General features: G+C 44.5%; 3 non-coding genes across 3 annotated transcripts; all 3 read left to right on the top strand.

The window, feature by feature from the left end:
* The first annotated feature begins 609 nt into the window (after positions 1 to 609).
* On the top strand, positions 610 to 683 carry trnai-aau (transfer RNA isoleucine (anticodon AAU)). Its single transcript has one exon. It is a non-coding gene; the product is annotated as a tRNA-Ile (tRNA).
* A 3,380-nt stretch (positions 684 to 4,063) lies between these two features.
* On the top strand, positions 4,064 to 4,137 carry trnai-aau (transfer RNA isoleucine (anticodon AAU)). The gene has a single exon. It is a non-coding gene; the product is annotated as a tRNA-Ile (tRNA).
* Positions 4,138 to 4,498: 361 nt separating this feature from the next.
* trnar-ucg (transfer RNA arginine (anticodon UCG)) lies at positions 4,499 to 4,571 on the top strand. The gene has a single exon. It is a non-coding gene; the product is annotated as a tRNA-Arg (tRNA).
* The last annotated feature ends 911 nt before the right edge of the window (positions 4,572 to 5,482 follow it).

The raw sequence follows: 5,482 nt of genomic DNA, 5'->3' as shown, positions 1-5,482 counted from the left end.
TGCTACGCTGTTGTCAATTTCATGTCCTTCAAAAGAGACTACGAGTTCTCAAACGAGGCTCGAATGGCCAGGTTGGGGACTGAAGCCATGAACTTGGCCTTATCAGTGCCAGGCCAAGTTCATGGCCTGGCATGAACATCGAGTCATCTTGGCTTAGAAGCAGCCATACAAAGTCAATAACATGCCATGACCTCAAGCGACACGGGTGAATAAATCACAACTTGGAAGCATGCTGTTGGTGGAACTCCACCTGGAAAAGATCCAGTGTGCTCTGTTTCTCTCCCCGTTGAATGCATGTGTTGGAGTTTGTGCAAAGAACAGCCATGCCGCTATACTTGAAGCATTTTCGTTAGGAAACACAGTGCTTTCGACTGTTTTCATATTTTAGTCTACTAAAGTATGACTTTGTTAGTTTCTCCAGCCACATTTTTCATCAGCTGAACTGCATAGGTGGCTTCTGATCAGTAGGAGCTTCCAAGAGTTGACTTTCATTGGTACAGCTTGAAGTAATTTCTTGTAAACACACATTTCTCTTGTGTTCTTAACAGTTCTTCCACCCTCTTTTTGGTATATTAGTCAACAAAAGGATTGGTTCACGCACATGTTGTAGGCCAGTTAGCTCAGCTGGTCAGAGCGTGGTGCTAATAACGCCAAGGTCATGGGTTCAATCCCCATACTGGCCATTCTACCAGCTGTCCAAGGTGCTGTCTCATAACAGACTGTGGATTTTATTTGGTGGAATCCAAGAAAAAAACCTCTGCCAACTTCCAAGTGAGTGATGTACGCAACTACAAATGACAGCAAACCACAAAATTCACTGACACATGACACGCTAATGAATTCATTACATGCAGTGTTGGGAAGGTTACTTTTAAAATGTATTCCACTACAGATTACAGAATACATGCCCCAAAATGTATTTTGTAATGTATTCCGTTACGTTACTCAATGAGAGCAACGTATTCTGTAGGGGTGCAACGATACACAAAATTCACGGTTCGGTTCAGTTCGATATTTTGGTGTCACCGTTCGATATTTTTTCGATACAAAAAAAATGTTCATGCATTTTTTAATTTGTCATTTATTAAATTTTCACGGCACATTCTGCATCACATCTCTGTGCGTTCATCATTTGTTTGAAGCCAGCTCACCTCCTGCAACCACTTTTCCGAGAATACGCGCTTCTTTTATGGTTCGGACTCCTTCTGACATTTCTTGGAGGTGGAGGAACACCAAAGTAATTGCTTAAAGGAGCTTCTTTGACATCTTTAAGAGTTCTAAACAAATGTCTGTCCTCCTCCTGAAAATCTTATGTACGCAAACACGCGTTGCAACTTCTTATCTTGTGCGCGTTTTTTATTTTGACAGTGAATGCGCACCTGATGACCACTTATGTGCATCCCTGGTTATTATTTAGCTCATCATATTGCAGCCACATTAATTCTTTTGTACATGAAACCATAAAGCTGCACTTTCTTTTTGCCTTATAGTCTGATTTGTCATAACTTTTCCGTTTTGTGGTAAGCTTTTCTTTGGCTGTCACTTCTTCACCCTGGCCTGTCTTATTTGGCTCAGCAGAACTAAAATATATATCCTGCTGCTTTTACACACGCACTCACATAACGCTCAGTGATTCTCTGCGCGATCAACCTCTCACATGTTTAAGCTTGCTGCGGGAGATTTCACTTGTCATGTTTGCATAGTAAGCTAACAATTGATAAGACGATATCAGAGGAATTGGTGCGCAAATTATCATCACTCACCAATCAGTGCTGTCGCTCTCTATACACAGTTCACGCGATTGCAAAGTGAAAGCAAAAAACAAGCGCAAAAAACAAGTGCAAATTCAAACGCGATTTCAATATGTCACATATTGACAGTGGCTCACCGATGCCAATGACATAATTACACAGCTACATTTCCGAAAGAATGCAAAAGCATTGACATATATTTTTCCTTCCTACGATAGCCCGACGGGCAGGGCAGAGATAGATTTTGGTAGCCCGACTGGAAAAATCGCTAGCCCCGGGAAGTCGGGCTAGCGATTTTGCGAGCCCTGTATCTGATTGAGGAATCACTCATCTTTGGAAAAGAGAGTTTATTACAGAAAAATGGCTCTTTCCAAAATAAAAGCTATACTATACGCTTCTTCTGGGCTATATTCTCAGCAGCATATGAAACATATCAGGTCCCCATAAGGAGAATCATGTGCTAACGGTTGTTTAAATGACTCGGCTAAAGTTTGTAGCATGCCTGCTTGTTGTTTTTGTCTGCTTCCACTTGTCTTTGCACTAGGATGATGTCGGCGTAAATGTGCAGTCATATTTGTTGTGTTCCCACTAGTGCTGTCAGCGTAAATCTCGTTGAAATGATGTTAATGCCACAACACGGCAAATCTCCGTTAACGAGCTACCGCGGATCGCGTCGTGCGTGGGGCTGGACAGCCAACACGTTAACGAGCTAACTGCGCTAACACACTAGTTCCCACCCATGTAATTGAGCATTGCTGGCACATTCAACATACTGTTTTACTTTAGTCCATGACGCGCTTACCTTCAGGGTCATACTTCACATGAAAACCAAAATAGTTCCAAACGCCAGATCTGAATGAGGGGAGGGGAGGTTCAATTTGCCATGTTGCAAGGAGAGCTTAACTTCTGTCTCGCTAGCTTGCCCTGTGCTCAGTGAATCTGCGTTCGACTACTCCGCCTAGGCTGCACTGTCGAGCGCAGATCCACTGAGCGCTCAACACAGACAGCACCGTCAGAAGGAAAGTTGATAAAATAAATTAAAAATTTTGTATTGTTCGATACATATGCGTACCGAACCGAAAGCACTGTATCGAACGGTTCAATATCGATACGAGTATCGTTGCACCCCTAGTATTCTGAATACTTTGGATTACTTAATATATTATAATGCTTTTTACAACTACATGAATGTACTATTGCTGTGTGATTTATTACTATTACTGAAGGTCTGAACCATAGTAAAGGGACCTCTGGCTAATATGTCGGGTTCCGTTTTGGGCTCGTAGCTGAAAACTAGCTTTACTTTGTTGTCTGGGTCAACTTTGCTAGCGAGAGACAGAAAGAGGTGTTGAAAGGCTGCTCCAACGGAACTTATTGCTTCGGAGGAAAACACAAACACAGTGTACAGTCGAGTCTTAATAGCTTACTTACAACTGGGCTCGTCAGGCACTCTTCTTGGCTGCAGTGGTTATTATTATATCTATATGCTTCCAGCTCCCGATTCTGCTCGATGACAACTCATACTTTTCCACTTTTTTCCTCCCTCCTTGCGCTCACAGACACATAACAGGTATGGCAGTCCATTCTCCCTGCAGCACGGATTACACTGCCCATGATGCTACATTCTTTAGGGCTATGACTGTAGCATTCTGCCTATTAGCTTAGCACAACAACAACAACAAAAAGGCGCTCTCTCACCCAGGAAACACACAGTCGCAGAGAGCGTCATCCTGTAACCATGGCAACCATAACGCTGCCGCCTGGAACAACAGAACATAGCTGTCAAACAAAACCCAAACAGTCCTGACCCGCCACAATATGAAAAAGGAAAATACCGCCGTGTAATCCATTTATTTCAACAAAGTAACTGTATTCTAAATGCCACCTTTTTAAATGGTAACTGCAACGGAATACAGTTACTCATATTTTGTATTTTAAATACATAACGGCGGTACATAATTCCGTTACTCCCCAACACTGATTACATGCTTAGCTACAATCTCCAAATCACTTTTCCAGCTACTTTCTGGATAAATCACTCATTTCCAAAGTCTGACACAGCATACTGCATCAAAAACTGCTGCTTTATATCACACCTATCGACCCTAACATTAGAAGACGCACACCATGTATTGTTTTGTGGCAAATTTCTTCTTAAAGCGTTTTTTGTAAGTCAACAGAAGACTTTTTTTTCCCACTATGTTGAAGTAATTTCTTGTAAACACACATTTCTCTTGTGTTCTTAACAGTTCTTCCACACTCTTTTTTGGTATATTAGACAAAAAAAGGGATCGGTTTAGGTGCAAGTTGTAGGCCGGTTAGCTCAGCTGGTCAGAGCGTGGTGCTAATAACACCAAAGTCATGGGTTCAATCCCCATACTGGCCATTCCAGCAACTGTCCAAGGTGCCGTCTCATGGTAGATTGTGGTTTTTGTTTGGTGGGATCCAAGAAAAAAACCTCTGCCAACTTCCAGGTGACAGATCGGGCCACGTAAGCTTTATGACCTCCATTGGCAGATGATACTCTGCCTTAGTAGGTGGATCCAATGTGCATGTGGCAGGTAGGACTACGTTTTTAAGAGCGTGATACATGGGAGAAATGCTGTGGCATGTACTTATTTCAAGCAACAATCAATTATTTCAAGCAACAATCAAGCAATATCCACCAGCCACGTGACCAATCCAACACCAGCAGTTGGCTCAAACAGACTCAAACAAACGTTCATGAAAAGTGGGAACTTCTGCCAAACCACGTGGCCTAACGGACAAGGCGTCTGACTTCGGATCAGAAGATTGAGGGTTCGAGTCCCTTCGTGGTTGGTTGTGAGCAACCTCTGTCAGTGCACCCCAGAGTGGCTGTGGCTACAATGTAGCTTGCCATCACCAGTGTGTGAATGGGTGCATGACTGGTTGTGTAAAGTGCTTTGGGGTCCTTAGGGACTAGTAAAGCGCTATACAAATACAGGCCATTTACCATTTCACTTATGGACATGTGTTTTCTACAGGGCCTGCTGACCTGGGCCGAACCAGCCTTGTGTAGCATGACATCAAAACCCGTCCTGGTGCCCCAGTCAAACAACATCCACGAAGAATGGCAGGGGAAAAGCAGCAAGATGCCGATCAGCAGATCTACGACAGCCTACAGAGCGGTCTCACCCAATGCAGCTGCAGCAGCTGGGCCCTCGCCCATCGTTATGGTGCGGAAGAAAGATGGGACATACCGTCTCTGCATTGACTACATGGCTCTCAACGACCGCACCATAACAGACGCCTACCCGCTGCCCCACATCCAGGACACGCTGGACACACTCTCAACTGCCAGATGGTTCAGCACATTAGACCTCGCATCAGGCTACTGGCAGGTTGAGCTGACGCCTAGAGCACGCAGGGCCGCCGCTTTCTGCACTAGGACAGGCCTCTTTGAGTGGAACGTCATGCCATTTGGACTATGCAATGCCCCGGCGACGTTCCAGCGGCTGATGGACCGCGTCCTGGCTGGCATGCAGTGGGAGACCTGCCTGGTCTACTTGGACGACATCATCGTGCTGGCTAAGGACGTGTCGGGGATGCTGCAACGGCTTGGCCAGGTATTTTATAGACTTCAACAAGCTAACTTGAAACTGAAACCTGCCAAATGCTGCCTCTTTCGCCGCGAAGTTGCTTATCTTGGCCATGTGGTATCCGAGTATGGTGTGGCTACCGACCCCAGCAAATTTCAAAAAGTTCAGATG

The sequence above is a fragment of the Neolamprologus multifasciatus genome, chromosome 13 (assembly GCF_963576455.1).
Source record: "Neolamprologus multifasciatus chromosome 13, fNeoMul1.2, whole genome shotgun sequence".
In the NCBI taxonomy this organism is placed as follows: Eukaryota; Metazoa; Chordata; class Actinopteri; order Cichliformes; family Cichlidae; genus Neolamprologus; species Neolamprologus multifasciatus.
This window is presented reverse-complemented; position numbering and strand designations above follow the sequence as displayed.